The sequence below is a fragment of the Heterodontus francisci genome, chromosome 2, assembly GCF_036365525.1.
Source record: "Heterodontus francisci isolate sHetFra1 chromosome 2, sHetFra1.hap1, whole genome shotgun sequence".
NCBI lineage: Eukaryota > Metazoa > Chordata > Chondrichthyes > Heterodontiformes > Heterodontidae > Heterodontus > Heterodontus francisci.
The window spans coordinates 91,404,316-91,432,092 of NC_090372.1; the positions used below are offsets into that span (position 1 = coordinate 91,404,316).

The following is a 27,777-nucleotide window of genomic DNA, read 5'->3' on the forward strand; positions in this document are numbered from 1 at the left end:
GAGTGTCTCTACATCATCACGTTTATGCTTTAATTAATACAGCCAAAAGTGATTCAGCAGTACACTAAGCATGGAGGCCGTTGATGTAAAACGAATGCTGTCCATGGGAGAACGTTCAGCAGTGGAAAGTTCCGTAGCCAGAAAAGGTAAATCTTCCATTTGGAAACATTTCGATGCTGTTGTTTTCCGCGATAGTAAAAGTTCAAGTGGATTTGTACAAAGCAAATTTTGCAAACTTCTACTAAAATATGACAGCATAAATACAGGAAATTCATCTTTGCAGCGGCACACTGAAAAAGGTTGTACGCGGCAGGGCTAAGTCAGTCGTATCTAACTTCGTCTGTACAGATGAATGAAAAAAACCCGTTCACAAGAAATCAGAAATTACAGACAAAATGTGAGTTTCTGTTGCAAGGATATTCGACCTTTCCAAACTGTCTCTGGTGAAGGGTTTATTCAGCTAGCACAAGAGCTCATCAATGTGGGTGCTACACAGAGTCGAGTATCAGCATCAAGTGTGTTACCAAATCCAAGTACAGTTTCAAGGTGTTGTGATGTGACCGAAGAAAAGAGAAACCAACTAATTTCTCAGATTACTGACATACTGAACGATGTGAATGTGGGAATGACAACTGACATGTGGACGGACAACTACCATAAAATCCATTATATGTCGATAACTTGTCATTACATCACAGCAGATTTTAAACTTAATTCCCAAGTTTTAACAACAGCAATGTTTCCACTGGAGGACGACAAAACTGGTGAGAACATCAGGCGTGAGATTTTAAAGCTGCTGGTGACTACTTTTGGATTCGACCCAGCAAATTTAAATAAATTAGTCTGGGTGACAGATCAAGCCGTTAACATAGTGCTTGCTCTTAGACCATAGAACACGGTCATTCGATATTCACTTGAGCCAACGGAATTAGCTTCAGAATCTCCGGATGTTGTAGAAACTATACACCATGCCAAAGCCTTGTGACATACGTTAAACAGTCTAGTCTTGCTGCACAGTTCTCAAACTGTATATCCAAATGGGAGAAATGAGGTACAGTAATGTGTATCTGACGCTGAATTCAATTCAGGATATTTATCACGAGCGGCAGAAGAAACCGGAACGTGGGGAAAACTACAGGCTGGAAAACATCATCCCCGATGTCTTGCAGTTTTTGGTTGATTTCCTCCTACCATTTTATGAAACTGAGAGGGAACTCGAGGGGGACCAGTATCTTACATATTTTCTGCACCCTCTCTAAAGCCTTCACATCCTTCCGAAGTGTGGTGCCCAAAATTGGACAATAATCCAGTTGAGGCTGAACCACTGTTTTACAAAGGTTCATCACAACTTCCTTGTTCTTGTATGCTTTGCCCCTAATTATAAAGTCCAGGATTGCATATGCACTATTAACTGCTTTCTCAACCTGCCCTGTAACCTTCAATGATTTGTGCACATATACCTCAGGTCCTTCTGCTCCTGCACACCCCCCGCCCCCCTTTAGAATTGGCATCCTTTAACTTATATTGCCTCCCATATCAAAATGAGTTCTTCCTACTAAAATGCAACACTTCATACTTTTCTGCATTAAATGCCATCTGCCACTTGTCCACCCATTCCACCAGCCTGTTTATGTCCTCTTGAAGTTTATCACGATCCTCCTCACAGTTCACAATACTTTCAAGTTTTACGTCATCTGCAAATTTTGAAATTTTGGCCTGTACACCCAAGTCGAGGTCATTAATAAATATCTAGAAAAGCAGGTATCCCAACACTGACCCGAGGAACCCCACTATATACCTCCCTCTAGGGTGGAAAACAACCATTTACAACTACTCTGTTTCCGGTCACTCAGCCACTTTTGTATCCATGCTGCCACTGTCCCTTTTATTTCATGGGCACGAGCTTTGCAGATAAGCCTGGTACGTGGCACTTTAACAAATGCCTTTTGGAAGTCCATGTACACCACATCAACCGCATTGCCGTCATCGATCCTCTGTTACCTCTTCAAAAAAGTTAAGCAAGTTAGTTAAGCATGATTTGCTCTTACCAAATCCCTGCTGGCTTTCCTCAACTAATCCACATTTATCCAAGTGACTATTAATTTTGTCCCAAATTATTGTTTCTTAAAGCTTTCCCAAGATTAAACTGACTGGCCGGTCATTGCTGGGCTTGTCCTTGCACCCTTTTTTGATCAAGTGTGTAACATTTGCAATTCTCCAGTCCTCTGGCACCACAGCTCCATCTGAGGAGGATTGCAAGATTATGGCCAGCGGCTCTGCAATTTCTACCCTTACTTCCAAGTATCCTTGGATGCATCTCAACTGGTTCTGGTAACTTATAAACTTGAAAGTACAACCAGCCTATCCAATACCTCCTCTTCATCCATTTTTAGCCCATCCAATGTCTCAACCACCTCCTTTTTCACCATGGCTTGGGCAACACCATCTTCCTTGGTAAAGACAGGTGCAAAGTACTCATTCAGTACCTCAGCCATGCTCCCTGCCCTCCATGCGTAAATACCCTTTTAGGTCCCTAATCAGCCCCACACCTCTTTTTACCACCCTTTTACTATTTATGTGCCTATCGAGGACTTTATAATTCCTTTTTATGTTAGTCAATCTCTTCTGATTTGTTTTTTCACTTCCCGTTTGTACCTTCTATATTCAGCCTGGTTCTCAATTGTATTATGATATGCTCCCTTTTTCGGTTTTATCTTACTCTCTATCTCTTGCATCTCCCTGGGAGATGCGGATCTGTTTGCCCTACCTTTCCCCTTGAGACACTGTACCTTGACGGTACCAAACCATCATCTCTTCAAAAGCAGCCCATTGTTCAGTTACAGTTTTGCCTGCCAATCTTTGATTCCAATTGAAGTTAGCCCTCCCCCTATTAATTATCTTTACTACCCTTGTTCTTTTCCATAGCTAACCTAAACCTATGATGCTATCGTCACTGTCCCCTAAATGTTCCCCTACTGAGACTTGGTTCACCTCATTTCCCAGAGTCAGATACAGCAATGCCTCCTTCCTCATTGGACTGGAAACATACTGATGTTGAAAATTCTCCTGAAGACTCTAAAAATGATTTCTGCTCTCTGCCCTGTACACTATTACTATCCCAATCTATATTAGTATAATTAACATCCCCATTATAAATACTGTATAATTCTTGCACCTCGAATTTCCTTGCAAATTTGTTCCTTGATATCCTTCCCACTAGTTGGTGGCCTATAGAATATATCCAGCAATGTAATTGTTTCTTTTTTCGAACCAAATAGATTCTGTCCTTGACCCCTCTAAGACATCCTCTCTCTCCAGTAATGTAATGCTATCCTTAATCAATACAGCTACCTTTCCCCTCCTTTCCAGAACACCTTGTATCCAGGAATATTTACAGAATCAGAGAATTGTTACAGCGCAGGAGGCCATTTGACCCATCGTATCTGCACCGGCTCTCTGAACGCGTAATTTACTTAGCGCCATTCACCTGCACACTCTCCTTTTAATAGGAGAGGCTAGTTTCCTTTTGAATGCTTCAACTGAATCTGCCTCCACCGCACTCTCAGGCAGCGCATTCCAGACCTTAACCACTCACTGCATGAAAATGTTTTTCCTCGTGTTGCATTTGTTTCTCTTACCCATTACTGTAAATCTGCGCCCTCTCGTTCTCGATATTTTCACGAGTGGGAACAGTTTCTCCCCATTTACTCTGCCCAGACCCTTCATGATTTTGAATACCTCTGTCAAATCATCTCTCATCCTTATCTTCTCCAGGGAAAAAAATTCCAACTTCTCCAATTTATCTTCATAATTGAAATTCTTCATCCCTGGAACCATTTTCTCGTGAATCTTTTCTGCACTCTCTGCAATGCCCTCACGTCTTGGCAAAACTGCGGTGCGCAGAACTGGAAGAAATACTCCGGCTGAGCTCGAACTAATGCCTTATACAAGTTCAACATAACTTCCTTGCTCTTGTACTCTATGCTCCTATAATAAAGCCAGGATACTGTATGTTTTATTAACCACTCTCTCAACCTGTCCTGCCACCTTCAATGACTTATGCACATATACACCCAAGTCCCTCTGCTCCTGCACCCACTTTAGAATTGGACCCTTTATTTTATATTTTCTCCATGTTCTTCCTACCGAAAATGAATCACTTCACATTTCTCTGCATTGAATTTCATCTGCCACCTGTCTGCCCATTCCACCAACTTGTCTATGTTCTTTTGGAGTTCTACACTATCCTCCTCACAGTTCACAATGCTGCTAAGTTTCGTATCATCCACAAACTTTAAAACTCCACTACAAACTTTCCTCCAGCTCGAGAAACATCCATTAACCACTACTCTTCGTTTTCTGTCACTCAGCCAATTCTATATCCATGCTGCTACCGTCCCTTTTATTCAATGAGCTATAACTTTTCTCTCAAGTTTGTTGTGTGCACTGTATCAAACACCTTTTGGAAATTCATGTACACCACATCAACTGCATTGCCCTCATCAACCCTCTGTGTTCCCAGTCCTGCCCATTTTTGAGCCAGGTCTCCATAACCACAATATATTTCCATGTGGCTATCTGCACCTGTAGCTCATCAACCTTATTTATCACACTCTGCAGATTCATATAATTGCACAGTAAACCTAAATTAGACCTTAAAATTTAGAAGCAATGGCAACATCAGGAAAACCTTTAGGCAGTAAGTGGTTAGGATCTGGAATACGCTCCCAGAGAGTGTGGTGAAGGCAGATTCAATCATGGCTTTCATTGCAACACCATGCGGGACTCACTATGACAGTTATAGAAATGCCTGTCTGCCCCCCTACTTATGGAATCTCCTGTAACAACTGTATTTCTACTCTTTGCTGTTTCCTCCTGCGCAGTCCCTTGCCCATTTGGTGCTATGGTGATGTTTGCATTCCTTCAAGGTGTCGTCACGCGCAGCAGTCTCCAAAGCCAAATTCCTGTTGCAGAGAGTGGCACACATCCTGAAGACTCCTGCACCTCCTGCCTCTTCGGGATGGCCACCCACCTTCTATCCTGATCTCTCACTGACTTGTGTGGTGACCAACTCCTGGAACATACGATCGAGGAAACTTTCATCCTTTCTGATGCTCCAGAGTAGCTCCAACTGAAGCAGTCCTCCATCATTTCTGCGACCTCTCACGTGATGCCACCACCAGGCACATCTTACCCTCCCCCTCCCTATCAGCATTCTGAAGGGACAGTTCCTTCCAAAATACCCCAGTCCACTCCTCATTCACCCACAACACCCCCTCCCTTTCCTACGGCACCTTACCACACAAGCGCAGGAGATGCAACACCTGGCTTTTTACCTCCTCCCGTCTCATGGTCCAAGGTCCCAAACACTCCTTCACAGTGAGTCAGCAATTCACTTATACTTCTTTCAATTTAGTATACTGTATTCACTATTCACAATGTGGTCTGCTTTATGCTGGGGAGACCAAACACAGATTGGGCGACTACTTGGCAGAAAATCTCCATTCAGTCTGCAACTGGTCGCCTGTCATTTCAATTCTCTACCTTGCTCTCCCTCGGACCTTCCTGTCCTCAGCCTGCTACAATGTTCCAATGAAGTTCAATGCAAACTCAAGCAGCAGTACCTCATCATTCAACTAGGCATTTTATAGCCTTCTGAACCAACACTGAGTTCAACAATTTCAGGTTGAAACAAAATGGGGGCTCGTTGCTCGTTTGATTTTTTTTTCTCTTTTTGCTTTCAACTTTTCAAGAACTTGCCAGTCACACCTCCTCTAGACACATCTTTTATTTCTTTATTGGTCCCATTACCACTCCCTTTGGCCTTGCACCATGAATCATTTTGTCATTTAATCTCTCCTGCCCTCCACCCTATCGCAGACCTTCCCTTTTGTTTTTTTTCCCCACCCTCCCCTCGTTCACTTGCTCAAAACCTATTTTACGTGTAACTTTTCCCAGTTCTGATGAAAGGTCATCGACCTGAAACGTTACCGGTTTCTCTCTTCACAAATGCTACCTGACCTGCCGAGTAGTTCCAGCATTTTCTGTTTTTATTTCAGATTTCCAGCATTCACAGTATTTTGCTTTGTCAATCTGATCAGTTTGCTTTCTCAACTAGCAAGTACTGTATAGATCATTTAGCTGTAGAACAGGGTGGCAGACATAGGCATTATGAAGATGAAAAATCAAATATTTTGGGAAAGGAGGGAAAAAGATGTTAATGCTGAGCAGTTAATTCATCTGCAATTCGGCATAGCCATTTTTCAAAGTCAATGCCTTACCACTTCAGATCTGCATCCTGGAATATGGATGCTAATCCAATTCCTGTGGTTACGAGTCCATGTCGATGAAGTCAGATGAACACATACAAGAGCTGCCACCACCCAAACAGATCTATTACTACCCCACAATGGCCATGGCAAAAAAGACACGGAAAATAGTGAGAGAAGAACGGAGACAAAAATCATAGGGAATACTAAATGCACATCAAGAATTTTTTTAATTAAGATTCAGAAATTTGATGTATCTGAGTTGTTGAAACTACTAAAAGTGAAAACTGTTCCATCATAAACACTGACCGGCTTCTTACCAACATTGTAAAGATTCAGTGTCATTTATGGCAAGGAGGCCACCATTCGGCCCTTCAAGTCCATGCCAGCTCTCTGTAGAGCGTGACTCAGTCTCAGCCCCCTGCTCTATCCCCATACCCTGCCTAATCCTAACAATCTCCTTAGAAATGTAAAATATTGAAGAATATAGCTGGCCATTTTAATCTTGCCCCTGTATCAGAAGCAGCAAGCATAGAACCAGAGTCTGAAAAAATAACTCTAGCTAGAATTCAGAAGGAAAGAGAAGAGATACAGTTGCAGAAAGAACAAGAGGAAAGGGAGGCAGCGGCAAGAAAGTAGAGTTAGACAGGCTGCAAGCACAAGGTGAGAACGCCACCAGCAATTCAAATATTAACCCCAATTGAGAACAGAACTTTGACGTTATGAGATACTCACGACTAATACCAAAATTAATGAGGAGGTCGAGTCTTATTTCATCACCTTTGAAAAAAATAGATAACAGATTAAAATAGCCAAAAAGAACATTGGACTATCCTCCTGCAAGGCAAATTAATGGGTAGAGCTCAAGAAGCATTTTCTCGGTTATCAGAAGAAAATTCTTCTGACCACAAACTGAAACAGCTATTCTAAATGCACAGCCTCACAGCTCCAGCGACCCGGGTTCGGTTCTGGGTACTGCCTGTGCGGAGTTTGCAAGTTCTCCCCGTGACCGCGTGGATTTCCTCCCACATGCCAAAGACTTGCGGGTTGACAGGTAAATTGGCCATTGTAAAAAAAAAACTGTCCCTAGTGTAGGTAGGTGGTAGGAGAATTAAGGGAAGGTGGGGATGTGAAGGAGAAAATGGAATTAATGTAGGATTAGTATAAGTGGTCGGCGCAGACTTGGTGAGACGAAGGGCCTGTTTCGGTGCTGTATCTCTCTATGACTATGACCTGCTCAGACTTTCACTGAATTTGAAAGAATTAAACATATGGCTTTCAATCACTGGATGTGATCTCTAAATTTAGACCCCTCATATGAAAATTTGAGAGGTGTAATACTATAAGAATTTAAAAACATCCAATTAACATAAAAACCCAAACTGAGGAGCAAAGAATTACAAGGGTGAGAGAAACCATTGCCATGGCAGATGACAATGAGCTTACTCAAATCCTTTCATAATAATTCCCAGAGGTTTGGAAAGGATAGAAAATGGGAAAGTGAGGAGATGTAGTGTTAGCAACAGGGGAATAAAAAGAAGCCCTCTACCAGTAAGGAAAGAAAATGCAGAGGGCAGGAATATATACCACAGACCTGTGTGTTCCCCAATGCAGTAAAGCAGGACTTGTGAAAGTTAACTGCTGTAAGTTAAAGGGAAAGCCAATTAATTTTATAGGAGTGAACAAGGTTAGCAAAGAAAAAAAGCACCCAAGCAGATAGAAAGGCAGATGTGCATATGGTCCTAACCGTGGTAAGGAACACTGCAGAGAATACCAGTGTAGGTGCAGCAGTAGAGGAAATTCCTGAAGGCTATAAGGATTTCATCTGAAAAAGGAAAGGTGTCCCCATATCCCTCTAGAGAGGCAGGCAAACCCAGTGTCCTATTCTGAGACACAGGGCCACTTAATCCCTCATTCTGTGTAAAGGAATGGCCTTCCCACCAGAGAGCTGTATAAAAGCAAAATGTTCTGATAAAAAGGATTGAGGGAGGAAACATGTCTATACCCCCGTATCTCATCCACTTGCAGTGGGTTCTCGTTTCTGGACCGGTTACTGCAGGGAATGTTTCTAGTCTAGCTGTGCCCAGAATAGACTTGCTACTCAGCAATGATTTGGCTGGAAATAAGGTGGTAGCGGCCCCAGTGTTCTTACACCAGTCAAATGAGGCCAGGGAGACAGAACAAGTACAGGAGGAAGTCTCGGGAATCTTTCCTGCCTGTGTCGTAACCAGAGCCATGGCCAAGAAAGCTCCCCAGAGAGAGCTGAGCCAGCAAATAAACGAGATGACCCAGAGCTCTGGCTGGCAGAAATATTTTTCGAAATTTAGGGGAAGAAAATGAGGTATATTAATTGAAGCCCAGCAGGCATACCCTGATTGAAAAAAGATAGCACAGACAGCAAATTCTGAGGCAGAGAAGCTGCCGGAGTGTTACTATTTTAAAAATGAAATCCTAACGAGGAAATGGAAATCCCCCACAGCGATCCAAGGAGCACTGGACAGTAGTACACCAAATTGTAGTTCCCCCTAAATATCACAAGGAGAGTCTGTGAATTGCCCATGAAATCCCTATGGCTGGGCATGTGGGTATCAAAGATCCAGGCCTGGATTAGTCAATATTTTTACTGGCCACAAATCCACAAGGATGTGGTTACATTTCGCCAAACTTGCCAAACCTTCCAGGTTGTTGGGAAACCACAACCTACCATCAAACCTGCACAACTGATCCCCATTTCTACTTTCGAGAACCCTTTCAGTAGAGTTTTAATCCATTGTGTGGGATCCCTACCCAAAACCAGGACAGATTAACAATTCCTTTTAACCATCATGGATAGGGCCACCCGATTCCCAGACGCCCTACCAGTGTGGAAAATTATTGCCAAAGCCATAGTCAAGGGGTTAACCCAGTTTTCCCCACCAGGTACAGACTCTCCCCAGAGAAATACTGTCCAATCAGGGAACCAATTTCATGTCCCGAATGTTCCAGGAGGGCATACAAAGCCTCAGCATTAACCATCTGAAATCCTCAGCATAATCACCCACAATCACCCTGGAACAGTACCATCAGACCCTAAAAGCTATGCTCAGAGCATATTGTTGTGAATACCCCTATGATTGGGAGAAAGGAGCAAACAGTAAGAAAATTACTATCAGGGATTCTCCTATTGAACCCACAGGTTTTAGCCCCTTCGAATTGATTTTCGGACATCAGGTGAGAGGCCCCACAAAAATAATCAAAGAAAAGTTTCTAGATCAAAGGGAGGAAACCTCATTACGAAATTATGTCCATCTTCCAGAAAAAGACTTTTCCAAGCCTGTGCAGCAGCAAAGGAACATTTCAAAACATCTCAAATATGAAAAGGCAGGCAGATAAGAAAGCTCTAGTAACATGAATTCAAACTAGGAGACCAAGTTCTGGTGCTGTTACTCCCGCAGGGAGTTTTAGTAACTCATGTAGTGTAGGAAAAAAAGTGAATGATGTAAAATAATTAATACACAGAATAGGAGGAAAATTAAAGATGTGCCATGTTAACATGTTAAAAAAAGATACCACAGTCAGGAATCGGACCGACCAGTAAGGTGTGTGCCAGGCAGTAAAAGCAATAGAGGAGCAGAGCAGAGCAGTAGTGAGGACGAACTGGTCGAGGAAGAAAACCCCAAAAATTCTAAAACTGAACTCCCTATTGCCAAATTGGAAAGCACTGAAATTCTGAGATTAAACACAATACTGGACTATCTCTCTGACCAGCAAAGACATAACCTAACCCCATTACTAAAAGGAGTTCAAGGAAGTCTACAGGGACAAACTGGGTTGTACATCCTTAACCATACATGATGTAGATGTAGGAGTGACCCCACCAATAAAAACAGAACCCCTAAAAGACTGAACCTCAGTAAACTAGCTCAGGTCTGCAAGGAAGTCCAATACATGCTGGAAAAATTATTTAATTAAATTCAGCTAGAGCAGCTGGAGCTCTCCAAAAGTATTAGTTCCCAATCCCAATGGCTCAACCAGACTCTGCACAGTTTACAGCAAGGTCAATGCAGTCAACAGAACTGATTCGCATCCAATCCCCGTATCAAAGACTGCACAGACCACGTAGGAAATTCCACCGACATCAGCAAAATAGATTAAAAAGGATACTGGCAAGTTCGAATGACACAGAAGGCAAAAGGAAATCTCAGTCTTTGTCACCCACAATGGTCTATTTCAGTGCAAAGTAATGCCTGTAACCAGAACTCAAAGCAGCAATGCTACGTCTTCCGGTACGTTCACACAAAATTAACTTTGCTAAGACATTTGATTTACCTGATTAATACTTCCTGAGCATCCAATAGTATTTGTACCCATCGCAATAGTTATGTACCTAACACAAACTCTGCATCACCAGCTAGTTTAGTTTAGAGATACAGCACTGAAACAGGCCCTTCGGCCCACCGAGTCTGTGCCGAACATCAACCACCCATTTTATACTAATCCTACACTAATCCCATATTCCTACTACATCCCCACATGTCCCTATATTTCCCTACCACCTACCTATACTAGGGGCAATTTATAATGGCCAATTTACCCACCAACCTGCAAGTCCTTTGGCTGTGGGAGGAAATCGGAGCACCCGGAGAAAACCCACACAGACACAGGGAGAACTTGCAAACTCCACACAGGTAGTACCCAGAATTGAACCCGGGTCGCTGGAGCTGTGAGGCTGCGGTGCTAACCACTAAACCCTGTCACCAGGATTCATGGAGGCACTCAAGATCATGTTGGCACTAGCTAGACCTCATCATCTCAAGGCGAGCCTCTATAAACAGTGTCCAAATCACACACAGCTTCCACAGTGCGGACTGTGACACCGACCATGCCCTGGTGTGCAAAGTTAGACTCAAACCAAAGAAGCTACATCACTCCAAGCAGAAAGGCTGCCCGCGCATCAACGCTAACAGAATTTCTTATCCACAGCTGTTATTCAAGTTTCTAAATTCACTTGAAAAAGCCCTTCAAAACACTCCTGCAGGGGATGCAGAGACCAAATCGGCCCACAACAGAGACGCCAATTAAGAATCAGCAATGACCACCTTTTGAAACGTGAGAAGCAGAATGCAGACTGGTTTCAATCTCACTTTGAAGAGCTGGAACTTGTCATAGCTGGCCAACCATCAAGAAGATCACCCCCCCCCCCGCCCTTTCAAGTCTAAAGGACGGCATTACCCCTGAAATAATCAAGAGTGCCAAGCCTGCTATACTCTCAGCACTCCATGAACTGCTTTGCTTGTGCTGGAATGAGGGAGCAATACCACAGGACATGTGCGATGCCAATATCATCGCCCTTTATAAGAACAAGGGTGACCACGGTGACTGCAACAACTACCGTGGAATCTCCCTGCTCAGCATAGTGGGGAAAGTCTTCGCTCGAGTCGTTTTAAACAGACTCCAGGAGCTGGCCGAGCGTAACTACCCTAAGGCACAGTGTGGCTTTCAAGCAGAGAGATCCACCATTGACATGCTGTACTCCCTTCGCCAGCTACAGGAGAAATGTCGCGAACAACAGATACCCCTCTACGTTGTTTTCATAGATCTCACCAAAGCTTTTGACCTCCTTAGCAGACGTGGTCTCTTCAGACTACTAGCAAAGATCAGATGTCCACCAAAGCTACCAAGTATCATCACCTCATTCCATGACAAGATGAAAGGCACAATTCAGCATAGCTGTACCTCAGCAGACCCCTTTCCTATCCCGAGCGGTGTGAAACAGGGCTGCGTTCTCGCACCTACACTGTTTGGGATCTTCTCCCTGCTGCTCTCACATGCATTCAAGTCTTAAGAAGGAATTTTCCTCCACACAAGATCAGATTTCAGGTTGTTCAACCTTGCCCGTCTTAGAGCAAAGACCAAAGTACACAAGGTCCTCATCTGGGAACTCCTCTTTGCTGACGATGTTGCATTAACATCCCGCAAGGAAGAGTGTCTGCAGAGACTCATCAACAGGATTGCGGCTGCCTGCAACAAATTTGGCCTAACCATCAGCCTCAAGAAAACTATCATGGGACAGGACGTCAGAAATGCGCCATCCATCAATATCAGCAACTACGTCCTGGAAGTGATTCAAGAGTTCACCTACTTAGACTCAACTATCACCAATAACCTGTCTCTCGGTGCAGAAATCAACAAGCACATGGGAAAGGCATCCGCTGCTATGTTCAGACTGGCCAAGAGGGTGTGGAAAATGGCGCACTGACACAGAACACAAAAGTCCGAGTGTATCAAGCCTGTGTCCTCAGTACCTTGCTCTACAGCAGCGAGGCCTGGACAGCGTATGTCAGCCAAGAGCGACGTCTCAATTCATTCCATCTTTGCTGCCTCCAGAGAATCCTTGGCATCAGGTGGCAGGACCATATCTCTAACGCAGAAGTCCTCAAGATGGCCAACATCCCCAGCATATGCACCCTACTGAACCAGTGGCGCTTGAGATGGCTTGGCCATGTGAGCCGCATGGAAGATGGCAGGATCCCTAAGGACGCATTTTACAGCGAGCTCGTCACTGGTATCAGACCCGCTGGCCGCTCATGTCGCCACTTTAAAGACGTCTGCAAACGCGACATGAAGTCCTGTGACATTGACCACAAGTCGTGGGAGTCAGTTGCCAGTGATCGCCAACGCAGGCGGACAGCCAGAAAGGCTGGGCTGAAAGAGTGGCAAGTTGAAGAGACTTAGCAGTTGGCAGGAAAAAGACAGAAGTGCAAGGAGAGAGCCAATTGTGTAACAGCCCCGACAACCAGTTTTATCTGCAGCGCCTGTGGAAGAGTCCGTCACTCTAGAATTGGCCTTTATAGCCGCTCCAAGCGCAGCATCACAAACCACTGACCACCTCCAGGTGCTTATCCATTGTCTCTCGAGACAAGGAGGCCAAAGAGGAGAAGAACCTCCTGAGCATCCAATCGTATTTCACCCATTGTTCTTGAATACAAGATTCAAAATCAAAGAATAATTGTACCCATGTTTTTTCTACCCTATGCTGCCACATTAAATTTGTCATGGCTGTGCATATGTTGGGGCAACACCTGCTTTGTATGCTATCCTATAAATTGTTCCAACTATGAAGTTGTAAATGCAAAGACTCGCAGAAAGCAGAATATGTCTAATTGGCAGTGCATTACTACTGCAGCTGATACAAAAATTGTGTTTGTTTTGTTTAGTTTAGAGATACAGCACTGAAACAGGCCCTTCGGCCCACCAAGTCTGTGCCAACCATCAACCACCCATTTATACTAATCCTACACTAATTCCATATTCCTACTACATCCCCACCTGTCCTTATACTTCCCTACCACCTAACTATACTAGGGGCAATTTATAATGGGCAATTAACGTATCAACCAGCAAGTCTTTGGCATGTGGGAGGAAACTGGAGCACCCGGAGGAAACCCACTCAGACACGGAGAACTTGCAAACTCCACACAGGCAGTACCCAGAATTGAACCCGGGGCGCTGGAGCTGTGAGGCTGCGGTGCTAACCACTGCGCGACTGTGCCGCCCCATGTTTGAAAGCATGAAAAGTCGTTCATATTGAAAACATTTCAGTCATTTTCATTCTGGAGAACACTAATTTGAATGCACCCTTCTATATTTAAAATTTCCCAGAACAGTTGACATGAAGAATAACCAAGCATTATTAATCTTGGTCTTGATGAAAAATGTAAATCTCTAATAAGTTTGTCCAGAAATGCTACAGCAGTTCAAAAGCTGATTAATGTGGATGGACTGCTGAAAACATTGGTGGACTAATTTATGCATCTTTCACTCAGAACACCTACAGTTGAGTCTTATCATTTACCATGCCAGTTAAAGAAATAATAAAAAGCTTTGATTTGCCCTTTAGCTCAATTATCCCTACAAACCCAAATGTTGATTCCAGTTATCAATAAGTCTTTGCTAAAGCTTCCCTGGCAGTTGGATATTTTAACCTCCCATTAATAAGCAACTTGAAAGAGCCAGCATGTCTGGCCAATTTGAAAGCATATTATTTCAGCAGTAGCAGTCTATGGCAAATACAAATGTGTACGCAATGTACCTCAATTATCTCAAAGAAAGAAAACTACACACTGAGTAGCAGTGTTGGGGCGTGGTGGGGGAAGAGAAGCAGCTTAAGTTTTCAAATATTATTGCTAAAACCAGTTTAAAAGGGAATACTGAGTTACCAGTAGCACAGAAAATATTTGATAAAATTATTTTTCTTCGTTGGGTAAGCGCCTAGAGGTGGTCAGTGGTTTGTGGAGCAGCGCCTGGAGTGGCTATACAGGCCAATTCTAGAGAGACAGACAGACAGACTCTTCCACCAGTACTGCAGATAAAATTGATTGCCGGGGCTGTTACACAGTTGGCTCTCTCCTTGCACTTCTTTTTTCCTGCCAACTGCTAAGTCTCTTCAACTCGCCACTCTTTAGCCTCGCCTTTATGGCTGTCCGCCAGCTCTGGCGATCACTGGCAACTGATTCCCACAACTTGTGATCAATGTCACAGGACTTCATGTCGCGTTTGCAGACGTCTTTAAAGCGGAGACATGGACAGCCGGTGGGTCTGATACCAGTGACGAGCTCGCTGTACAATGGGTCCTTGGGGATCCTGCCAACTTCCATGCAGCTCACATGGCCAAGCCATCTCAAGCGCCACTAGCTCAGTAGGGTGTACATGGTGGGGATGTTGGCCGCCTCGAGGACTTCTGCGTTGGAGATATGACCCTGCCACCTGATGCCAAGGATTCTCCAGAGGCAGCGAAGATGGAATGAGTTCAGACGTCGCTCTTGGCTGACATATGGTTGCCCAGGCCTTGCTGCTGTAGAGCAAGGTACTGAGGACACAGGCTTGAAACAATTGGACTTTTGTGTTCAGTGTCAGTGCGCCATTTTCCACACCCTCTTGGCTAGTCTGGAGATAGCAGTGGACGCCTTTTCCATGCGCCTGTTGATTTCTGCATCGAGAAACAGGTTACTAGTGATAGTTGAGTCTTGGTAGGTGAACTCTTGAACCACTTCCAGAGTGTGGTCGCTGATATTGATGAATGGAGCATTTCTGACGTCCTGTCCCACGATGTCCATTTTGTTGAGGCTGATGGTTAGTCCAAGTTCGTTGCAGGCAGCCACAAACCTGTCGATGAGTCTCTGCAGACACTCTTCTGTGTGGGATGTTAATGCAGCATAGTCAGCAAAGAGGAGTTCCTTGATGAGAAGAGAACTTTCCGTACTTTGGTCTTTGCTCTGATCTTGTGTGGAGGAAAATTTCTTCTTCTCACTGCTGCTCTCGCATGCGTTCAGGTCTGTTGTTCGCGGCATTTCTCCTGTAGCTGGCAAAGGGAGAAGAACATGTCAATGGTGGATCTCTCTGTTCGAAAGCCGCACTGTGCCTCAGGGTAGACGCGCTCAGCCAGCTTCTGGAGTCTGTTTAAAATGACTCGAGCGAAGACTTTCCCCACTATGCTGAGCAGGGAGATTCCACGGTAGTTGTTGCAGTCACCACGGTCACCCTTTTTCTTAAAGAGGGTGATGATATTGGCATATTTGGTAAAATAGATTTGTAAAAAGTACATCAAATGTATATTACATCTACAACAGGAACTGTCTTTAAATTGTCCCTCATTCAAGTTATCAAATTACATGGCATTTCAGCATGTGTTTTCTTCCATACTTCTGCTCGACATTCTCTTTCCTAAACTCAAACTCCATTGAGTCCTTCAATTTTTGATCTATCATACCTTAGAAGTGCAAAACCATCCTGTATAGTTTAGAAAGCAGTTTCACACAAATCCAAAAGCAACTGTTGCATTTGTTACGACCAGATGAGAAATGTGTCTAGGGGTCTTTTGCTGTCTTTACCTGGTCTTATTGCAACAGCGTTTAATTCTAAACACACTTGTGTTTTGAGCTCCCATTTTGTGAATCGTTGTTCACAACTTTCCAATGAGGCAAACAAATGAGCACAAACAGGCTTTATTTGGTTCAAAGATGAAATTTATTAAACCTTAAACTTAAACTCGAATACGGTTCACGCCCACAGATACACGACATGCCCACACGATAAACATGCAAACAGGGACAGAAAAGAATCGAACAGTTTGAGGCAAAAGTCTTGTGACTGTTTCGCGAGCTCGCTGTAGTTCTTGATTGAAGATATGGTCTTATGTTTCGTTGGGGACCAGTATTCCTTTTAAAGCTTGTTCACATAGGAAACCTTTCTCTGAGTTTCACGAGATTCAGATCCATGGGAAAAGATGAAGGCAGGCAGACAGGAGAGGAGATGTTCTCAGTCCATGAGCACACGGCATTCAACTCAAAATCTGTTTTTCCAGTTTAAAACTCCAAGTTGGCCAGGTGGTCACATGACTGGCTGGTTTGACCAGGTCTCTATGTATTTGGTGGGGTGCAAAGGCAGGGACTGGCTCCCTTTGTTTCTACATTGTCTGGTACTATGCAAATATCTTTCCAGTCAGGAACTTGCAATTTTAAAGTTTTAATGTTCATGTGGTGAGATAATGTGCGCCTCAATCTTGGTAGGTGGGAGGTTTGCCCGACACACTGCACACGCATTAACTTGGGTATGTCACTCTACATGAGGTGATAAGCAGAGACACAATCTATACACCATTGTAGATGAGCCTAGTTTTATGACAGCAATTTCTCTACTTTAAGTGCAGCTCCAATCAAGCAGTACAGAAGGTGCAAAGTTGACCTTAGCCAAGGTTACCAATTTCTCTTTCTTTTCAATTAGTAGTTTATTTTTTTAAAAAGGGCAAAATTGCAGGAAAGAATGTAAAATACCAATAAAAATCCTAGGAAAATTCTGTACCCCAATGTCATAGAAATAGAATTAAACCAAGGAGTCTACTTGTAAATGGGTAAAATTGCAGAAGGTGATCCCAAAACACTGGTAAAAGTTCCTGTGCAATGAAAATGGAACTTGGCCAGACTGTGATAGAGAAAATCAGGTAGAGCACAAAACAGACTGCCGATTGTTACCCGTTTTATGATACCAACCAAGATGCATTTCTACCTCAGTGTGCAGAGTGGTGACCAGAATTCAATACTTAACGGCAAATTTTCAGAACTATTCATTGTACGTAAAGGGATGTTTCAAAGTAGTAATTAAATAAATCAGTTCTTTGAATTCCATATTCCCAACCAACTACATCGGCCACCAGAAAAAAAAAGGATGTTCTCGTAATTTTACCTCAGAAATAAACTTGAGCAAGACCAACTCAGAATTTAAAAGTAAAATGAGATTTATATGTCCTTGCTAAAGGAGTTAGTTACTTTAGCATGCACATAGCCTACAAAACATGAAAAAATATAATTAAGCAGCAGCCCTACTGAAAGCCATGAGACTGATGATAAAGAGTGAATTGCATCGGTCCAACAAAAAATATAATTCTTCTATTTAATACATAATTGGCCTTTAGCTGGACACTTATTCTTGAAAGGAGCCTGTGGACGATCGATATAACAGATGATGCATCCACATGTTCTGATAACTAATGCACGCTCTTTGTCAATAAAAACAATTGATACACCTTCCAATCTTTGTCAAAAACATAGGCCATAATGGCCCAGTTTGGTCAGTGGTTGATCATGCTATACTAGATTAATAGGACATAAGGTGTGTCCAAAAATCATGGAGTGGACAGAAAAGGAAGGAGATGAGGGATCAGAAGGGACAAATCGACCAAGGCTGCTTTGACTGGCTCAAATCAGAGGATTTTTTTTTTTAAATAAAAAGCACATGGGATTGCAGATCTATCATTGCAAATAATTTTAAAAGTACTGCTCACTTGCGTACCCTCATCCGCCCACAATTTTACCATCCAAATAACCACATGAAATCAGGAAATCATTTAAAATGTTAACTCTGTTTCTCTCCCCACAAATGCTGCCAGACCTGAGTATTTCCAGCATTTTCTGTTTTGATTTCAGATTTCCATCATCCACAGTATTTTGCACTTGTAATAATGATTTTACCTGTTTCCTGATGAAGAACACCAAGACTGAAAGGCATTCTTTACCCGAAGGCCTTGAATATAATTCCATGAGATCCATTTTCCATATTTACAAAATTTAAACTGCATTATTTCAGACTCTTCGAGCAGTAGCTTCCAATGGCTATAGTGCCATGTAAAATTGTTGGTTATCTAACAATGGAAGACTATCAACCCAAACTTGTACTATTGAGGTGATTCTCCCCTCCAGGACCATTATTAGCTCAAAACTACAAGCTTTCCTTTCCATCAACGGGAACAAAAATAAGACTGCAAATTAGGTTTTACATTCTATACTTAACTGTATAGACCCATATTTTCAGATGCGTGTCATGTAATTTGCTTTAATACTTTCATGTTTAAAAAAAATTCAAAAGTGTTTGTCTTCCCCTGAAGTAATTAAAATAATGAGACCAGTTCACAAAATGTAAAATGGACACCACTCCGTAATGGAAAATGCCCATCCACGAGAATAAGGTAAGAACAGCTTACAGCAATATGCACAATCATATGGAAGTACCAGACCCAAAGATAGTTGGACATCATAGAAGACCACACATGAAGCAAGTCGAAAGTAGGCTGGCAATTGACTGCATTATAAAGGAGTGGAGCTATCAAAATGCTACAATAGAACAAATGTTCACTGCAGAAGCATCAAGTTGAGCAACAGGATAAGTTAGGCAGAAGAAAATGCAAAACATGAATACAATTTAACATGAGGACAAGCATGAATATTTGACATTACATCGAGAAAATATTTCATGAAGCAGTCCATGGTAAAGTTATTCAGAAACTTAGCTTTCTGACAGCAGCAAATAATTTAAGATACCCCAGTGTCATTGTGCATCACACATAGCCATGACAAGAGTTTCTCAGTATAATTCCATAAACAGCAAGCTCTTGAGTTGCAAGATGCCAACTGGAATGAGGCACTATTGGAAGGAGTTTTGCTGAAGATAAACATCAACTGTTGCTGGAGGCCCATCGACACGGTGAAAGACACTCTTTGGTCTGCCTGAAACTTGCTGTTTTTTAAAAATTATTTGTTCATGGGATGTAGGTATCGCTGGCCTAGCCAGCGATTATTGCCCATCCCTAATTGTCCTCAAGAAGGTGGTGGTGAGCTGCCTTCTTGAATCGCTACAGTCCAGTGCAAAGAGCTGTACACAACCGAGTGTTGCAGACGGGCACATTCCAAGGTCCAGGACTACGTGCTGAGGGACACATTAAAGCTTGGGGCAGCTGCTGCAAAGGCTCAATGGGGAAAGGCCACTGTGTAAGGTCCTCCCACCATAGCATACTGAGGGGATGGCCGTATGCACCAAAATATGTTTTTGCTGTGTAGTGCAAATGTACATTGCATATAAACTAGAATGGCAAGAATTGTGAGGCACCTCATGTGCTGTATCAAAAGAATCTGATCTCTACTGTACTTTCCGAAATGTCAAATTTTAACTTTTATATACTTTTTTTTTTACAAATTTTTATGAATAAAGTATATTTTGGGGGAAAAAAAGTCTTTGCTGAAAGGCAGAGAAACAAGTTTACTCTGCCCAGGAGTACAACAATGAGGCAGAATGGCTAGAATCTACAAGACCAGACCGATAAATGAGATTTTGCTGCATTTAAGTCTAGAGTAGCATAGAAGTTAGAATTATAGTAGCGGCAGGATCAGTAATATTTGCTACACACTTTATGTGGGATCTGAAGTATCACTCTCTAACTACCTAAAATATTTGACTGATATGGATAGCTCTGCACAAAATCAGGTTTGAAAGCAAATCTCTTTGCAATAAACTTCCTAACATCAAGATATTCAAGGTTTCCTAGATTGGTGAGATTACATCTAGCAATGAGAGAAAGGAAGATTAAAGCTTTCCAGTTTTGCTGTGGTTGAGGGAATTCTTTGATTAGACTAGACAATAGTAAACAACTGAAAGCAAGTCAAGCCTGTAATTGGTCAAAGAATAAATGTAGTTTGGTAATGCAAATATTCTAAAATGAATTTTTCTTCTTCACATAAGACCATTGACAGTCCCCCCAACACAGAAGATGCATTTCGGCTTGCAGTGAGGTGCTGTGCAGCGAATACTAAAAGATATAGAAATTTCAGATAAGATGGTCACTCTTACGTTGAAAAAGGTGAAGACAAGAGAAGACACCAGACTGAGATGGACTTCATACAAAAGGCATTTAAAATGGTGACGAGAAACATCAGTCATACCCTTGCCATCATTACGGAATCAGAGGGCAGTACCCAAGGCGTGGTAAGTAGGTAGGACAAAACCTGGAATAGGACATAAAGGCTGTCCAGTAAATTACAAACCAGTGAACCTAGCACATCAGGATTGGAAGACACCTTTAAAAAGGGGACAATGAAACACCCAAATAGGTAGTCAGCATTGCTTTTTGTAAAAAAAAAGTATCACCAAGAAATTTACTCTAGTTCAAGAAAATGGCAGACCTTGCTGGAAAAATAAATTCTTAAGATGTGATACACTTGAATTTTCATAAGGTTTTTGATATTGTACCACACAAAAGATTACTCTACAAAAGGTAGGAAGATATGGAATCACAGACAAACTTCTGAAGTGGACTGAAAATTGGCTAGACCAGAAATAGCAAAAGGCAGTTGTGGAACTGTGGCAAAAATTAGTGAAGCCATTGTTGCTTACAGTATATAGAAAATAATCTGGATCTAGGGACAAAAAGTTATTAACAGATATCAAATTTGGGCAGGGCGTTTCAAACAATAGAAGTCAGGTTTGGATAGATTGGGAAGGTTGCCAATTGTAAATAGCATTTAGCATGGAGGTAATGAGACTTGGGGAAGGAAATAAACAGTGGGAGCATAAAACAATTAGTCAGGTTACAGGACAGAGAGGAGGGGTTCAGAGATAGTGGTGGATAGTTCACAAACCAACTTGCAAAAGAATGGAAAGCTAATTGGACCTTGGGAACATATACACAGAGATTGAGCAGGTCCCAAGAGATGACAGTGTACAAAGAAGGTTGTGCAGAAATTGGAAAGCAATTTAAGACATCTGAGCTCCGAGGAAAGGCTGAAAGCTGAATTGTTTACACTGAAGAGAAAGCTCAGGAGACATTATTGAAAATTCTTAAAGATTAGATAAACTGTACTTCAATAACATATTCAATATGGACAAACAGAAATAAAAGCTGAAGTATGGGAGCGGGAAAGACTTTAGATTTAACTATGTTATGTGGAGGGTGGCGATGGACAGTAGAAGCACATAATTCAGAAAAATTTGAGCAAATTAGATAGAAATTTAAAGAAGTGGTCAATTGAGTGTTTTTGGGACCGGCCAACTGGACTCCATAATCTTTTTAGCCCCATATTTTCCAACATAAAACAGACAAGGTGGTACTGGGTTAGGTGGGTAGAAGAAAATTCCCAACCCCATCAACCCACATTGCTCTTGAACAAGCCCTAGCTGACAATTACACAGCATTATTGACAAAGACCAGGAAATAGGTCTGGTCACCTCATTAAAATGCAGTTAGCGACCACAAGTAAAACAAGGAAAATAAAATTTACAGCCTAAATTTTAGCAAGCAGCACTGGTGTGGCAAAAATATATTAATAGCAACTCCATGGACGAAAAAGACGACAAGCAAGAATTAACAAGATCAAAGGCACAGGTTTTGAAAGCCGAGATAAGTAGCAGGCAATGTGGTTTAGAAGGAGCATTTCAGAGAGCAGGACTTGCCATCATGGTCACAATCATTGGGGCAGGAATGCATCAAACATTATGAATTAAATGCTATGAATTATGTTCCCCAGTCTGAAACTGCCCTGCTGTTCCTTAACTTCACCCCTGCCTTTTTTTTTTAATTTATATGATTGTAGCTGTTAACCAGATAGTGGATTGGCATTTTACACATTAGCATGGACAAAGGACTGGTTAGCTTACAAGAAGCAGAGAGTAGGGATAAATGGGTCTTTTTCAGGTTGGCAAGCTGTAACTAGTGGATTCCACAGGGATCAGTGCAATGACTTGGATGAAGAGACAGAATGTACGGTAGATAAATTTACCAATGACATCAAGATAGGAAGGAAAATAAGTGGTTAAGAGGAGGCAGAGTGGACAAAAGGATGTACATCAGTTAAGTGAGTGGGCAAAAATGTGAAAAATGTGGGAAAATGTGAACTTGTCCACTTTGTGAGGAAGAATAGAAAACGTACACCATTTAAATCGAGTAAGATTGCAGAGGAATCTGATTGTTCTGGTACATGATTCACAAAAGGTTAGTATGCAGGTACAGCAAGTGATTTGGAAGGCAAATGCAATGTTAGCACTTACTGCAACGGGAAGTCGAGTATAAAAGTAGGAAAGTTTTACTGCAGCTGTACAAAGCCTTCTTGAGACCACATCTGGAGTACTGAGTACAGTTTTGGTCTCGTTATTTGAAAAAGGATATAACAGCTTTAGAAGCAGTTCAGAGACGATTCATTCGACTAATTTTGTGGGTGAAGGGCTTATCTTATGAAAAAAGGTTGAACAGGCTGGGCCTATACCCACCGGAGTTTAGAAGAATGACAGGTGATCGTATTGAAACATCAAAGATCCTGAGGGGACATGATAGAGTGGATACTGGGAGAATGTTTCCTCTTGTGGGGGGGAGACTAGAACTAGTGGTCACAGTTTAAGAATAAAAGGTCTTCCCTTTAAGATGGAGATTTAGGAGATTTTTTTCCCTCAAATAGTCATTAGGCTGTGGAACTCTCTTCCCCAGAAAACAGTGCAGGCTGGGTCATTGAATTTATTCAAGCCGAGGTAGATTTTTGACAGACAAGAGGGTCAAGAGTTACGGGGTGCAGAGAAGAAAGTGGAGTTGAGACCACAACCAGATCAGCCATGATCTTTTTGAATGGTGCAGCAGGATTGAAGGGCCAAATGGCCTACTCCTGCTCCCAAGTCCTCTGTTCCTATGAAGGTGTGAAAAAGCAAACAGACCAGAGTTGAATGAGGAAGGAGTGTGAGCTAGATGCAAGAATAGAAGAGGATGCAGAAATTAGGTGAGCAAGCCCATGGAAGGATTTGTAACCAGGGGTGATTACAGGTATCCAGTAAGCTTTTAAAAAAAAAAGAGAACATCTGAAACAGTGTCTGCTCCTGCACACAAGTCAAACTTTGTGGTGTGCTCTAGAGCATGGCTACCCAACTGGGCCCGACGACCTGTCGGGTTTGGGTCGGGTCGCTCTTCCGGGTCCGGCATTCGGGCTTGGCTCAAGCCAGGCCAGACACAGTGACAGCAAGGACGTCAAGGCGGGAAACGTGCATCCGGACTCCGCACTAGTCTGCAGTGAGCGATTCCATCATAAAATCAACTTCGGGTCAGATCAGGCACAGGAAAAAAAATCAAAGGACTCGGGCTGGGTCGAGCTCGGGTCAGATGTGGTTCTGACGGGCTCAGGTTGGGTTTCAATTGCAGACCCGAGCAGGCCTTTAGTGTGCACTTATCTTCCATAGATAAGTAGCACTTTCAATAAACTTATCAAACCTGATTATCAGTAACAAAAGGGCAAAATGACAAAATGTTAAGATACCAAACTCAATATTGCAGAAGCCTAGCAGTATGGAAAAGCAGAAAGCCTGGATGAGTATAGAAAGCGCAGGGGTGAAATTAAAAAAGGAAATTAGGAAACAAAACGGCCAGGAAAAAATTAGCAAGGAAAATTCAAAGATGCTTTATAAATACACAAAGAGCAAGAAGGTAACTAAAGAAAGTACAGGGCCTATTAGAGGTCAAAAGGTTACCTGTGCATGGAGACAGAAGACATGAGCATGGTTCTTAATGAGCTCTTTGCATCTGTTTTCACAAAAGAGGACGATGCAGACATTGTTGTTAAGGATGAGTGTGAAATATTGGATGGGATAAACAGATTAGCACCTTTGAAAATAGATAAATCACCAAGCCCAAATGAAATGTATCGCAGGCAGTTCAGAGAAGCAAAAGAGGAAATAGCAGATGCTCTGACCATCATCAAATCATCTCTGGCTATATACGTGGTGCCGGAGGACTGGACAGCTGCTAACATTGTACCATTGCTTACAAAAGCAGAACAGAATAAATGAGCTATTACAGGCCAGTCAGTGGTGGCCAAATTAGTGGAAGAAATTATGAGATTATTAGTCATAGTTTAGAAAGGCATGGATTAATAAGGCCAGCCATCACGGCTGTTAGGGAACAGTCTTGTCTGACTAGCTTCATTGAAATTTCTGAGGAAGTAACAAGGAGGGTCAATAAGTGTAGTTCATTTGATGTAGCCTACATGAATTTCAGCAAAGCTTTTTATACATGGCAGACTGGTCAGAAAAGTAAAGGCCCTTGAGATCCATGGAAAAATGGCAAATTGGATCCAAAGTTGGCTCAGTAGCAGAAAGGGAAGGGCAAAGGTCAACAGGTGCTTTTGGGACTCAAAGCCTGTTCCAGTGGGGTTGTGCAGAGATCAGCAGGTCCCTTGTTTTTCATGGTATATATCAATGATTTAGACTTAAATGTATGGGGCATAATTAAGAAGTTGCAGATGATACAAAGAAAATGGTCACGTGGTTGATAGTGAGGAAGCTGCAGATAGATGGTATAGTAGTAATTTCACTAAACTAGTAATCCAGAGGCTCAGGCTAATGCCCTGGGGACAAGGCTTCAAATCCCACTGCGGCAGCTGGAGAAATTTAAAGTCAATTAACTAATAAATTCAAATAATTAATTTAAAAATCTAGAATTGAAAGCTAGTCTCAGTAATGGTGTCATGAAACGATCAATTGTCGTAAAATCCCATCTGGTTCACTAATGTCCTTTAGGGATGGATATCTGACGTCCTTACCTGGTCTGGCATACTTCGGACTCCAGACCCACAGCAATGTGGTTGACTCTTAACTGCCCTCTGAAATGGCCTAGCAAGCTATTCAGTTGTCAAGGACAATTATGGCTGGAAAACAAATGGATGCCTTGCCAGCGACACTCACATCCCATGAAAGAATTTTTAAAAAATCAATGGACTGGTCAGATGGGCTGAAAAGTGGCAAGTGGAATTCATTCCAGAGAAAAGTAATGTAATATATTTGGGGAGGACAAACAACACAAGTGAATACACAATAAATGGTAGGATACTAAGAAGTGTAGAGGAACAGAGGGACCTTGAAGTGGATGCCCACAGATCTCTGAAGGGAGCAGGACAGGTTCATAAGGCAGTTAAGGTATACAAGACATTTTCCTTTATGAGCTGCGGCATAGAATATAACAGCAGGGAGATTATGCGCGAACTGTACAAAACACTAGCGAGACCACAGTTAAAGTACCACGTACAGTTCTTGTCACATTAGAGAGGATGTGATCGTGCGAGCAAGGACACGGAGGAGATTTACAAGGATATTGTCAGGAATGGAAAATTTTAGCTCTGAGGAAAGATTGGATGGGCTGGGGATGTTTTCTTTGGACCAGCGGCGGCTGAGGGGAGAACTAATTGTGTGTACAAAACGATGAGGAGCCTACACAGAATGGATAGGAAGGACCTATTTCCATTAGCAGAGAGATCAATAACCAGAGGCCATAGAATTGAAGAAATTGGTAGAAGGATTGGGGGAGTTGAGGAGTATTTCTTTAACCCGGAGTGTGGCAGGGGTCTGGAACACTGCCTGAAAGGGTGGTAAAAGCAGAAACCCTCATCGCATTTTTAAAAATTTGGATACAGACTTAAAGCACAATAAACTACAGGGCTACAGACCAAGGGCTGGAAAGTGGGATTAGGTTGGATAGCTCTTTTGTGGCTCGCACAGTCACAATGAGCTGAATGGCCTCCTTCTGTGCCGTAAATTTTTGATTCTATGAAAACCACTAAATCCCAGCAAAAATATTGATCTGGGTTGCATGAAAATTGAAGTTCTGGAATACCAGACTCTCAACAGAAACACAAAAGTTTAAATTTGAGTTTCATCGTCCAAGGTCATATTTTCACTTTCCTTAAGAATGGAGTGTCCAGGCTTTGACTTCGCCGAAATATAACATGGAATGATGAGGGCCAGATACATAAAATTTTCTATATGGTCCCATTAATTTACATTTACCTGCAGCTGCCACCAGCACATTTTGGTACTCTGCTTCAAGATTCATCCATCATGAGAAAAACAATGTGAGAAATAACCTTCGCAAACAATTTAGGTCCACAAAATTCAAGCAGGACAAATCAAAGAATAGAAACAGAACTGAACTGCCTGCGTTTCTAGAGATGGATATCTTGGCCTTGCGAGTAATTTGACGAGTGCAAATTTGATCATTAGTATTATCGAATTACCGGTTTAAGTGTTCGAGTTAAACGGCCATTCAAAAATTAAACTTAAATTTTCTTCTTGACATTCTGTTAAATGCAACAGGGCAGGGACAATTTACTAAAATAGCTCAGACATTTCACGAGTTCAGATGAAATGTTACTATCTCTAAACAACTTAGATCAACATCACGCATCAACAGCAAAATGTGCAAAATGCCATTCACTAAAACCAGAAAGTAATTATAATACATATGGCCAACTTGCAAAAGAACCAAGGCGTATTTGGATCATATTTTAGCTACATCCCTAACGTTACTTGTGAAATCAGTAGGACAAATTAATTATACTGCCAAAGGCAGAGCCTAACCACTTATAATGCGACGAGAAGTATAAAGGCGGGCAAGACAAATTAACATTCGCTTTAGTCTAACACGTGTATATCTCCCCAACACTCATGGAATATGTATGGGGACCCGGCGCAATCTATTTCCTCAAAGAAGAAGCCCGCCTAGGAATTGCTACACCCCCCCGTCACTGCCCTAGTGACGGACAAGAGTATTACGAATTGGACATTGTACACAATGATTGTAAGACGATTCAAGAATATACACTGCTGTTAAAACATATTCCGCCGAATCACGATTCACAACAGACATTTCCCCAGAGGTATACCACAAACTTTCACATCAGATATGCGAGCTTATTTGTAGTTGCTATTTTCCATTTAATTAAAAAAAATCTTACAGGCAAATCATTATAAACTTAAGATACATGCAGAATTAAATCAAGGTTTAGGTGGTGGAGACGGGGAAACACGAGTGTAAAAAGCACAAACCTGTGAAAGCGAGTCCCTTGCTGTGTGTGTATGCGTGCGCGCGGCGGGTCAATGGAACCCAGGAACCGCGCGAGCCGCTGGCCGAACGAAGTAGACAATCGGCGCGTTCCAATTCCCAGCTAGCGCCTTCCACAGTCGGAACGTTGCGGGCGGCGGAATTCCACTCCGAAATTCGGCTTCCTTTGACAGAAGATGGCGAGGAGGCACTGGACGCGCGTCACGTGTCACCGCTCGCTGCGCAGCCGGGAGGTAAGGATACAGTCCGCATGCGTCAAAATGCACACTCACAAAACCAGAGCAGCTGCTGGGTGTGTTTGGTTGACTTTATAAAGTCACCTACGTCACTGTCAGGGAT

General features: G+C 42.5%; 1 protein-coding gene across 1 annotated transcript in view; it reads right to left on the reverse strand.

Moving 5' to 3' along the window:
- The window catches only part of LOC137380641 (protein PALS2-like), a 183,819-nt gene extending 156,318 nt beyond the window's left edge, over positions 1–27,501 (reverse strand). The window contains exon 1 of the mRNA XM_068052805.1: positions 27,423–27,501. The gene's annotated coding sequence lies outside the window, so the exon portion shown is untranslated. The remainder of the gene's footprint in view (positions 1–27,422) is intronic.
- Positions 27,502–27,777: the final 276 nt, after the last annotated feature.